The 13,060-nt window shown below is 37.5% G+C and overlaps 1 pseudogene; it reads left to right on the top strand.

Annotated features, from left to right (window-relative positions):
* LOC149128177 (E3 ubiquitin-protein ligase Mdm2-like) overlaps nucleotides 1–13,060 on the top strand; it is a 192,562-nt pseudogene that overhangs the window by 69,788 nt on the left and 109,714 nt on the right.

The following is a 13,060-nucleotide window of genomic DNA, read 5'->3' as shown; positions in this document are numbered from 1 at the left end:
TAGAAAGAAAGAAAAATCCTTATAAAGAGAATATTGATAAAACCTGAATTCCATTTCTAAAATATAAATATTGACCCCTACTTCACTCCAAACATAAAAATGTGTTTAAGATGATTCATTGATCAAAATATTGTAAAACTTAAATGCTAGAAAGATAGAACTTATAAACAAAAAATTCTAGGTGTTTTTATTACCTCAGTCTTAGAAAATTTCTTAAATAGAAAAGAAATTTTGGCTGGCACTGCGGCTCACTTGGCTAAGCCTCCGCCTGCGGCACCAGCACCCCGGGTTCTAGTCCCAGTTGGGACGCCGGATTCTGTCCTGGTTGCTCCTCTTCCAGTCCAGCTCTCTGCTGTGGCCCGGGAAGGCAGTGGAGGATGGCCTAAGTGCTTGGTCCCTGCACCCCATGGGAGACCAGGAGGAAGCACCTGGCTCTTGGCTTCGGATTGGCGCAGCGCACTGCCTGTAGCAGCCATTTGGGGGGTGAACTAACGGAAAAGGAAGACCTTTCTCTCTGTCTCTTTCTTTCTCACTGTCTAACTCTGTCTGTCAAAATAAAATAATAATAAATAAATAATTTTTAAAGCAGCACAGAGAAAAAAATTTTTCTTGAAGATAAACTTTCTTCTCTTCAAGACAATATTTTAAAAGTTTGACTATGACCTTGTCTAAATAAGATCGGAGTCAGCGAACTCAAAAGGCTTCATTGGCTTGGCAACTCATGACAAGAGCCTAGAGAGATTACTGACACCATAAACAAGAGTGTCAATTTGCTAAGTCAACAACAGGTGTCACTGTGCATTTACTTCCCATATAGGATCTTTGTCCTTAATGTTTTATACAATGTGAATTAATGCTATAGCTAGTACTCAAACAGTATTTTACACTTTATCTTTCTGTGTGGGTGCAAACTGTTGAAATCTTTACTTAATATATACTAAATCAATCTTCTGTAAAAAAAGATAATTGAAAATGAATCTTGATGTGAATGGAATGGGAGAGGGTGTGGGAGATGGGAGGGTTGTGGGTGGGAGGAAAGTTATGGGGGGAAAAGTCACTGTAATCCATAAGCTGTACTTTGGAAATTTATATTTCTTAACTAAATTCAAAAAAGTTAAAATGTAAGCTACAGATACTAGTAATATTCACATAACATTTATTTCTTTAAAAAAACTGCTAAACAAAATGTATAAATACTGCAATGTGATAATAGTAAAATATCAGAACATAATCTAAATAAGAATGCACAAAATATTTGAATGGATACTCTGTGAATGAAGGCACTAAATAGACAAATCACAACAGTAGGGTCATCAAGAATAAAATTGTATACATAATGAGATATTCTTTTACATTTAGTACATATTTAGCTCAAAATATATTGTTTTGCTACTGGACGTCTAAAATGGCATAACCAATTAGGAGGACTGTAATAGTTTCTTATTAAGTGAAACACACATTAAGCATACATATATTCTATGTCTAGTTAGTTCATATTTTGGTATTTTCCTAAGGTACACAGAAGCACATGTGTCTGTAGAAGCATACACACATACACACATTCCTAATAAATTATCATCAGGAGGCATCTTCATAACGACCTCAAAGTAGAAATAACTCAAATGTCTACCAAGAGAATATGTAGGCATGCACTATATCCATGTGATAAAGTACTAGTCAGTGATGAACCAGAATGAATTACTCCTAAGTGCAACAATATGAATGGGATAGAAAACGGTGTGCTTTCTAATGAAGCAGGATATAAAAGGTTGGTATACACAGGTAGTCATTGTGGCACAGATTAAGCTGCCACTGAGGATGCCCACATCCCATACTGTAGTGTCAACTTCCTGGCTATTCTACTTTTTATCTCAGCTTCCAACCAATGTACCTAGGAAGGCAGCAGAAGATGGCCCAAGACTTGGGTCCCTGCCGCACACATGGGAGACCCAGATGGAGTGTTTAACACTGACATTGCAGGCTTTTGGTAACTTAACTAGCAGATAGAAGACATCTCTCTCTGCTTCCCACTCTCCCTCCTTTTCTCTCCCACTCTTTCTATCATTATACCTTTTAAATACATAAATCTTTAAAAGAATCGCACTCTGTGTAATTCTATTCAGGAGACACTAACAGGACATGCTCAATGATGGGATTGCAGAGAATGTTGAATGGAGAAAATCACAACATGACATGACGCAAGTATTTTAAATGTTGTTTGGATGGTTCTCATATGAATATAGAAAACTGTCAGAAACAATGGAGCCAAACTTCCAATACTTGTACCTTTCATTATATGTAAAATATAGCAAAGTAAAAATGAATCTGTCAAAAAAAGAGTAATCATCATAATACATATAGAGATGACCATCTATAATTCTGGGAAAATCATTCAACATAGTGGGGGAGGGAGAGTTTGGGGGTCACAATATCTTCTTTAATCAAAATAACAGAACTTTTTAAACGATTGCTGCTGGCCATCCTGTAGTGATAGTGATAGGAATTGAATCACATCAGTCATCATTGACTAATGCGTTATCTACTTCATATAAAATAATAGAAATAAAAGCTGAAACAGTTTGCTTAATATCACAAAGCTAGTAAACACTGGACTCAGGAATTAAACCTCTGTAGGACCCCAGAATTCCTACCTTTTACCACTATTCCATTCTTCCATCCCTTCCTGGTATTCTTAATACAGGACAAATATGCTTGCAGTCCAATAAAACAGAGGCAAAAACACAGGAGGGTAAAATAATATTCTCCCAGGAATAATTAAAACTAAATTAAAACAAGAAAGTGCAAATTAAACAACAATGAGATACAAGGCAACACATTTCAGAGTGGCAAAAAAAATGGAAAAGTGCCATAATGCCAAATGCTGGTGATTACATGGCCAGACAAGAAATCTAGTCCCTTGATTATGTTAATGTCCTCAGGTATTTTAGAAATTATACTGGTAATTCTTCATAAGATTAAGATAGCCTATACTATATAATCACTTCAATTTCTGAGCACATACTGGGGGTACATTTCATCAGAAATGTCCAAAATAATTGATTGCAATGATGTGTGTGTTTATTGTAAATGAAGAGTTGTAGCATAATCTGTGAGACAATGGAAAATTTATATTACGAACCCAGTGGAATACATTGTGGAAGAAATATTCCAGATACAAAACACTACAACAGAAGTAGACACAATGATGTAAGTTCTAAGATTAAAGATACATTGGTGGTGCACGCCTGTAGTCCCAGCTACTTGGGAGGCTGAGGTAAGCACTCCTGTGGTCTCCTGATTTGAGCGCTGGTTAGTCAATGATGGGTAAGATCCCTTGGAGGACAACCTAAGACAGGCACAGCTGCATACGGAGACCACATGGAAATGGGGTCAACACTGGTATGGCCAAGAATCAGGCCTCCTGTTGCTCAAAAATAAATGAAAAGGGGAAATGTGGTGGAATGAGAAGGTGAGAAGGTCATGCCAAGATGGCCGCTGACAACAGAAACTGCCTGGCATCAGGCCATGATTGGTTGACTTAGGAAACCACCCAACAACAGAGCCTGACTGACAACAGGTCGTGATTGGATGGCTTCAGAAACTGCTTGGCAACAGAGCCTGCCTGGCAACAGGCTGTGATTGGTTAGGGCATAGACCGCCCCTTGACTGGATTGGCTGCCTTGGATATATAAGCAGCTGTAGCAACTGAAATAAACTGAGGCCTGCTTGCCTCAGGCCTGCTTTCACCCGACTCCCAGAGTCTGTGTGGTGACTCCGCGCCTCTTGCCCCCACCACGCTCCTCCTCTCAGGAACGAATCCACTGCAACGCAATACCACATAGGCAAGTTATAACAATACATGCTGGGCTGGCAGTGTGGCACAGTGAATGAAGCCAGTACCTGTGATGCCAGCGTCCCATACAAGCACTGCTTGGAGTCCTGGCTGCTCTACTTCTGCTAGCTTCCTTCTAATGGCTTGGGAAAAGCAATACAAGATGGCTCGCTCAAGTGTTCATGCCCTTGAACCCACATGACCTGAATAAGCTCCTGGTTCCTGGCTTCAGCCTGACCTATCATTGGTCACTGCACCTGTCTGGGGAGTGAACATACAAATGAAAGGCACCTCTCTCTCAGTCTCTCTCTCCCTCTCCCTTTTCCTCTCCCTCTTTCTCTCCATAACTCTGCCTTTTGAATTAAAAATAACTAAATCTTTAAAAACAAGCAAATATGCCCAAATAAGAGTAGTATATAAGCTTAAATGCATTTTGATGGACATAAAAACTTGGTAATATGGAAAGGGAATAAGAATGCAAATTGAGACCAGAAACAGAAGAAAAATTAGAAGAAATAAATAGGGCCTTCTGCTGAACAGCATTAGTGCTAGCTAAAACACATGCAAAAACTAGATTTCATTTCCGGAGATTAAGAAAAACCATTGACAACACTCCAGGAAACAACTTTGATATTTAGCCTTGTATAAACAGGTGGAGAGCAGCTCTGGAGGGTGAATCATACCTCAAATAATTGGAGTGTGTGTGTGTGTGTGTGCACATACATGTGCACATGTTGCAAATGTACATTTTGGAGCACTCTATCTTTGGACACAGAATGGAAAGCAACATGTTAATATTTGCTTCCCAATTTGAATTGCAGGTCCATCCAATCCCTGGAGATCCTTGATATCTAGGGTGCCAACAGACAAAGTTTTGATTTAGATTACACTTTGCTGAAGCTTATCCAACCTTGTTCTATGGAAACAGCTATGTAGAGAAGGGAGTTAAATCTGAGTCATACTCCTTTCATTATGTAAATTGTTGAAGTGTGAAGTTCAGTTTCCATAAAGACTCTGTTGTCATTGGCCTCTGACAGAGGATGCTGAGAGAATTGGCTGCACCTGCCCTCTGATCCTTTTCCCTGTGTGACTTCTGAGACGTATAAAGGGCCTGCAAATAGCATCGCCCCAGCTTTCTATAACAGAATAAACAAAATCATCACATATTTAGAGCCCAGAATATCCACATTCAATTTAGACACCACACTCTAGGCATTGACTAGCCTAATTGCTGGTTTTATTTCCATTTTTTTAATTCAGGATTTATGTCTTTGAATAGATGACAGTCTCATAAAATACTATTATCTGTATAAGGACAAATAAACAATAGTCTCTTGAATGAATGAGTAAATTCGTGATCAAGCTCAGTATTTCATGACCTCTTTTATGGCACACATAAGATTCCATAGGTCAATTTTCTGTTACAGGACAGCAGGGGGTAAAAAAGAAAGAAAAGCTCAAGATAAAAGAAGCTTCAGTAGGAGAGAGCAGTCTGTAAAACTGGGAGCAGGAGAGCTCAGTACCTTAGGCAAGTTTTGAAATAGGAAAGTGCTAAATCATTCCCTAAAAACTCCAACTGGAAGCAATGATAGGTTCTCATCAAGAGGAGCACTAACTACTTTGAAGTAGCATTAGAGATTGTCTTGCATATGTTATCACTGTAGTTCATATTGATTCATTCTCTGTAGCTGAATTATCTTTAAAAAATTTATGGTGCATTTTTATGGCAATAGCCAATCATGCATATCATTAGTGTGCATAGCAAGAAGTTTAAGACAAGAGGAGACTGATGGCTTTTCAATTATTGATGTAAATGAATTACCAAGTATAGCTAGTTTAAGAAATGCAATAAAGAGCAAAAGTCAAATATCTGGCTCTGTGCACACACACACAACCACACTAAACAAACTCATCTATCATTTTAGCAGTAGGTGAAGACTGCAATTACATTAGTTAAAATTTCAGACATTTCTGAAATTTTACAGCATGAAATTAATTTTAAACTATAAAACACATTGTCATGGCATTTAAAGCATGAATACTCAGAACTTTAAATTTAGCAGATACCTCAGAAGTTATCCTTGCCAATACCTCTAGTGTGATGTAATAAGTCGTTGCTCAGATACTAGTTGTGTCTAGAGATGTTGATTAGTACTGCTTATAGAATGGAAGTCATTTTATGAGGATTTTCTGGGTTGTGCTGGAAAAAATATTTATTCTCTCTAAATGTCCTATTTTTCATCTCTAAATGTAAATTGTTGTATTACTACCCCATGGGATTTTTTTAAAGACTCAAATCATGACACATAATACAAACTGGGTTCAGGTTACACCTGGTTGATATGTTTAGGTTAGTAGCATTCATTTCTATTTCAGTGGCCACAAATTTGTCTAAATCACCTTAAAGCATTGGAATGAGTTTCTATCTGCACACTCAGTTCAGCCCTCCATGCTGCTTACTAATCCTTTCTTTTGCCCTTTGTCAGGTCTATTTCCCATTGCTTTAATATCATTCCAAAATTCAGAACCATTCTAAAGTGGTTATCCAATCACTCAATTTTCAATAGTGAAACTATTTGTACCTCGATCTTGAAGAAACTTTAGAGATTAGAGATGATATACCAACATCTCATGCACCCATTAAAGCAAGTATCCTTGTATCCTTTGCATCATTGTCCTTTTCCTTCCAGCCATATGACACCTGCTTAGAACCAAATAATGCTCTTATACAGGCTCTTCATATCTTCCCTTCCCCAATCTAAAACCAAATCTTGAGTCAATATATTCACTCCCTTCTACAAAATATCCATTTCCTCATATCTAATATCAATGAGCATTTACACTTTAATATTACATCTAAACCTCACATTTGGCATAGCTCAAATGGAATCTAATTACTATATCCACAGGGAGTCTACATTGTTACCCAAGCCATGTACTGTACGTCTTTTCAGAGATCTCCCTTTCCATATGACTGTTATTCAATCACAAAGCAATACCTGTCAAACTATCTCTTAAATGTCTTTACTTATTTCCAACTTAACAGCAAACTATCCTAATTCAGTTATCTCTGTCATGAGGACTTTTGCAATAGCATCATAGTTGGTCTTCTTGACTCCTGTCTTATCTAAGTTTCAATTTCAAATTCCACCTAGAGCATTATATTTAGAAAGTTCTTATCTGACAACATTCAAGGGGCAAGCCTTTTATTGTCTGGTCCTGTTTATGTATTAAGCTGCATTTCTCTGAATTATCCTTGCTCTGACTATGATGCTGTCAGGCTAAGCTCCATGCAGTTCCACTTGGTTGCCCTCAGTAATCTTGTGCCATTTGTTTTCCTATCCCTTTACTGGTTCCTATTACTCATCTTTGATTCTTCAATCTCCTAGAATCTTCCTTCCTTCCAGATTGGGTTGGATATGCCTCTTGTATATTTTAAATATTCTTGAACTATAGTTTTCCCTTTCTTTGATTCTCTCTGGCTATAGTATGAGTTTTTGAGGAGTATCTAATTGAAGAACAAGTCATGGGCTGGCGCCGTGGCTCACTAGGCTAATCCTCCACCTAGCACACCGGTTATAGTCCCGGTCGGGGCACCGGATTCTGTCCCGGTTGCCCCTCTTCCAGGCCAGCTCTCTGCTGTGGCCAGGGAGTGCAGTGGAGGATGGCCCAAGTACTTAGGCCCTGCACCCCATGGGAGACCAGGAAAAGCACCTGGCTCCTGCCATCGGATCAGCATGGTGCGCCGGCCGCAGTGTGCCAGCCGTGGCGGCCATTGGAGGGTGAACCAATGGCAAAGGAAGACCTTTCTCTCTGTCTCTCTCTCTCACTGTCCACTCTGCCTGTCGAAAAAAAAAAAGTCATGGAATTATTTTTAGAAGAGATGGGCCTAAAATATATGACTAAAACATAAGCATATATATATATATATATGTGTGTGTGTGTGTGTGTGTGTGTGTGTGTGTGTCTGGATTAAATCACCCAATCCAGTATAGAATGATAAGGCATCTACAAATAAAGCCCTGAGGAACGCTATCCACTACTTAGATTCCTTCGTATAAGACCATGGCCATGAAAAATCAGAAAAAGCAATTTTCAGTGCACCTGAGATGTCAGGGCAACAAGAAAGGTGCAGAGGAAAGTGGAGAGGTGGTTATAGAGCAGAGGGTTTTAACGTGCTGAAGTAAGCTCACATTTGTAGGGCTACTGCGAATCCACAAAGAGAACTATCTGTCTGAAAGTAATAAGGGTGCCAACATATGAGAAGCAAAATCAAGGACATTGAAATGTAGGATGATATTCAGACTTTGCAAATACAGAGGCATCCTATTGGGATGAATTTGTCTCATGAAAAAGTGAATGTAAGAAACAAACAAAAATATCCATAAAGGCAAAAGTAGTAACATGTAATTAATAAGATTAACAAAAACACAAAGGAATAGTTTGGTTCTTGTACAAATCCTTTATGTCTGATAAAATGCACTGACAAATCACAGTGTATGAAGTGTCAGTGTTAAATGACCTTTTGTTCCGAATTCTATCTCCTATCAAAGACTTGAGATAACTTGATTCATTAATACCATTGGGTTTATTTTTAAACAGGTTAAATCACTTGTTCTAAGAATGTGGTTCTGGGTCATTACACAGTAAATTTTAATAAATTAAAACTTCTGTCCTTTCCAAAAACAACACTTGGGTCAACAACTATGATTAAGTTGTCTATATTAATAAGCAGTTATCTCTAAGATAATTATAGCTTCCTCTAAATGATTTGTATAAATGGGAAATGTCTTTAAATACTTTCAAAGTTATTTATAGTCTCACCTTTGATATGTCCTGTGTTCACAAACATCTGTGCATGGATACTCAGAGATTCTAACTTCAATATTTAATTCAACACCTCGTTTCATTTCTTTTTTCAATAATTAAGCAGTATAACATGCTGCTTAAGGACACAGTAGTTGGAGCAAATTGTCTGGATTGGAATCCTTTCTATGTAGCATTTCCATTTGTCATGTTGTTAACCTTTCTCTGACTCAATTGCTCATTCATAAACTGGAGATCATAATAGTACCTGCAGGTTTTATTATAAAATTAATAGTTAAACAAAGGAAATATTTTGTAAATTTGTTAGAAGAGGGTCTGAAATAGGATAGGCATGTGACAAATTAATTATAATTCCAATCATCCTAGTTCTTTTTCACTGATCAACACTGCTTGCTTTATATCTCAGAACCGTCATTTCCTTTGTAACACATAGGTAATTCGACAGCAAAGAAGAAGGTAAAACAGGAAAGAGATGATTAAAAATAAGGATAGTGGGACATAGTAGTTACGATGTCACTTGAATAGTCGATGTGCCATCATGTAACACCTGGGTTCAAGTCCTAACTCTGTTTTCAATTTTAACTTCCTGCTAAATCCATCTTGAAAGGTAGTAGGTGATGGCTCAAGTAGTTGGGTCCCTGTTATTCATATAGCAGACCCTGACTGTGTTCTGTACTCCTGGGTTCATTCTTGTACAATCCCAGCTGTTGTGGGCTTATGGAGATGGAACCAGCATCTAGAAAAACACATACTCTCTTTCTCTCTCCTTCTCCCTCCCCCCTTCCATCCTCCGCTCCCTCCCTCCCTCCCTCTCACAAATAAAATGAAAATAAATTCAAAAATAAAATAAGCATAGAAGCCTTAATTATAGATTATACAATGTAATACCAGTATATTATTATTTATTTTCTTCTAACTCAGATAAAACATGGTTTTACACTCAGAAATTCTCTATTTCAAGTTATTAATTTCTATTATTGATGGAGATAAATTTTCCTTTTTAGCCAATGGTTTGTCAGACATGCCACAATTCTTTATAGGAAAAAATGGAAAACTGTCCATCTCATAGGGTCTAAGAGAAACTGTCCAATTGCAATGACATAGGAAAATCTTAGTACATCTTGATCCAAATTCCTTGAGCTTTTATGTTATGTCGAATCCACAAATATTTGACAGCCCAGAAACTGGTTATAAGGCATGTGTGACTGAAGTAGGCAGGCATACAGGCCAAAACTGATCAGATTTGTGAGCTGGAAGACCATGCCTTTGCCACACCCCTGTGTGACTTCACGCCCTACCTGATACCTTCACCCCCATGTGACACCAGGCTCTACCTGACCACACCTGAGCGCCCACCTGGCCACAAGCCACTCCTCTGTGGGAAATATATAAATAGGCAAGGAGTGTCGCAAAACGCTGTCTGCCTCTGCTTTGCTGCCAGTGATAAGCGGTGGCTAGCAGCTCAAGGTGCTGGCTGCACATGGCTTTGGCCTGCTCTCTGGGTTGTATGGATGCTACCCTAGTTTCCAGACTTTCCCCACTCTCCTACCTGAGCTAAAGCTTTCACTCTTCTATGCATCTTTCTCATTAAATAAAAGCTTAAAACGTAACATACTGCCTCTTTTATCTGTGCCGGTATTTATAATTCTTCTCTAAATATTAGGCAAGAACCCTCTTCAGTTATTAATATCAGGGATTTAGTAATAAGCCCATGGTGAAATCGTAAGGCACCCCAAATTCCGGTAGCACATGTGGCACCCCAGATAGCATTTCTAGGGAAATTTAAGGGGTCACATTTCAGTGTAGATTTTAGCGGGTCTTCTCCGATTTCATGACCAGAGGGAGGAGGCACTATTGAGTCAGAGGCTAAGAAAGTCATTTGAAGACAAATTTGGATTTGACCCACTTTCCCATTTCCTAAACAGGTCAAATAAGATAAAGCTTTAAAAGAAGCCATTATAATTAACATTTGAAATACCCATTTAAGGAGATTTGTGGATGGTGGGTTTAGGTATAGTTAATCTGCTTTCTACTGGTTAATAGAATACCAAAGACTCAGTAATTATAATGAGCAGAAATGCGTTTGGAACTGCATCTGTGGAGAGTCTTAATTCTGTGTCATCTCATGGAAGAAGGCAAAAGAATGTACAAGAAAGGTGGGAGCGGGGTTGAGGGGGGAGAGATGGGTGGGGCAAAGTCATCTCTTTTATTGGGAACACATTTCAGAAATAGTTAATGCTGCATAATCCATTCTGGAAAACTGAGCCCTCATGACCTAATCATTTCTAAAAGGTTTCACCTCCATATTGTTGTATTTGAGACTAAGCTTCTAATATCTGAACTTCAGGAAACACATTCAAACCATAGCAAGGTATAAACTGGAGGTTATCACATAATAAAAAGGGATTAAATCCAAGAGTAAGTTTAACACAAAGAAAATGAGGAGTGTTTTGCTTATAGTGAAGATAAACTCATATGTGAATGTCTGCTATAAATTAGAAGCATACTACATTTATGAATTAGACTGTGTAATAAAATACTTTAGGATTAGGATAACATATAGAAACCTACCTAACATGTATACAGTGGTAACATTCCAAAATTCACTCCTTTTATTTAACATCATGCATATCTTTTAAGGCATTGAACAAAATATATGAAAATAATCAAGGTTAGTGTCCCTGCCTTTACAGCTCCTTCCTAAGGTCTTCCCTGAGTTTGCAAGCCTCTTCAGAGATGGACCACAGTTCTGGGATTTATGTCTCCACACTGTTTTCCGCCAGATAAAAGTCCTGTGAAAAGTTCTAACTTCTTTTCTTTCCCACACAGGCTCATATTTAATGAGGACTGCATTTCTCGTTTAAATTCTAAAGTTTGTTTCTTGTTGAAAACAAAGGGAACAGAAAACAAGCAATACTAAGTGCTGACAAGTCCTTGGAGGCATGCAGTTCTCTTGTTCTTTAAAAGCTCTCAGTAGCTTTTGTGGAATTACCAAGGTTCATTCCAGAGACACATAAAAAGAATACTTCTGTAGTACAATTCTATTCACCTTTAAAGAAAAAAAAATCAAGAAAGCAAAGAATCACTTAAAAGTCTAAATGTTTGATTCCAGGCAATATTTTCTTTATACTCCCCTCCAATCAATCTTGGAAACCTGTTTTAACTTTTAAAATACAAAATTAAACAGTATCAAAGCAAAAATATTCTTACCCAAAAATAGAATCTAATCATTGAAAACATGGTCTTAGAACACTGGGATATGTGTACTTGTGATTTATAATAAGAAAAAAATCAATGTCTGTGAAATTATTTGTTTATATTGTTGGTTTAACCTTCTTCGGTCCTATAAAAATTTCATATAAAATGTTCTCGTTTTCATATTATGAATTAATCAGGGCTGGTTTATGTAATTTAGGAACAAATACATGTTCATAGCTAGCACTTAATGGAGACATTTGATCTTTAAACTGACCACGGCATGGGTACTGCTTTCCAGAATTATCCAGATAATATTTTCAGCCCCATTGTCGTCCTTGGGCAACAAGGCGGGTCCTAGTGCAGTATATTGTGTACAAAACTTTCTTCATGTCAGCTATGCACATGGCTCCAGAATCTAGGTTACATCCTTCAGTGCTATGCCTTCCTCTCCCATTTTCTTTAGCCTTCATGGTTCCTACAAGGGCAAAGTACAGTAAAATATCTCTGTTGTCCCAAAATTCCTCAATTAGTTTTTCTCCCTAAAGACTTCAGAACTCAATAAAAACTGGAATTCAATAAAAATTTGTAATTGGTGACCTACAAAACCAGAAAGGTCTAAACACATTTACAACACTCATTTTTTATTGAAAAAATATGAAACACCTTTCTTTTTAGTTAACTCTCTTAATTTAGAACCCCCAAATTTATAAATACGGTTATTTCTAAGCTGTTAAATATTTTCCCACCATTGGTGAAGGGTATTTTGTTCTGTAATTAGAAATTTCATAGAAAGTTGCTGATTTCTTTATAGAATTTTTTTAGTTTTAGATTCACAGAAACATTGTTTAAAATACTGCAATTTCCATATACTGTGCATGTGGTGTCCTTCATTATTAAATCTTAAATTACTATGGTATATGTTTTACAATGAGTAAAGGATAACACATTATTATCAGCTAAAATCTATAACTTATTAAAATTTCCTTCATTTTTCCCTAATGCCCTTTCTCTTCAGATCCTATATAGACAGCAGGTTATAGTTAATCCTCATTTCCTGAGACTTTCCTTGATTTTGAAGACCTTGATCGCTGTGAGGAGCGCAGATTGGGTATTTCGGAGAGTGGCCTTCAACTTATATTTCTGTGATGTTTATTCATAATTAAACTCCTGTTACACATTCTTTGGAGGAGGTTCACAAAGGTA

Source organism: Oryctolagus cuniculus, chromosome 2, assembly GCF_051225735.1.
Source record: "Oryctolagus cuniculus isolate XC-2025 breed Fujian yellow rabbit chromosome 2, ASM5122573v1, whole genome shotgun sequence".
In the NCBI taxonomy this organism is placed as follows: Eukaryota; Metazoa; Chordata; class Mammalia; order Lagomorpha; family Leporidae; genus Oryctolagus; species Oryctolagus cuniculus.
Note: the sequence above shows the minus strand (reverse complement) of the source record. Positions and strands in the feature narration are given on the sequence as shown.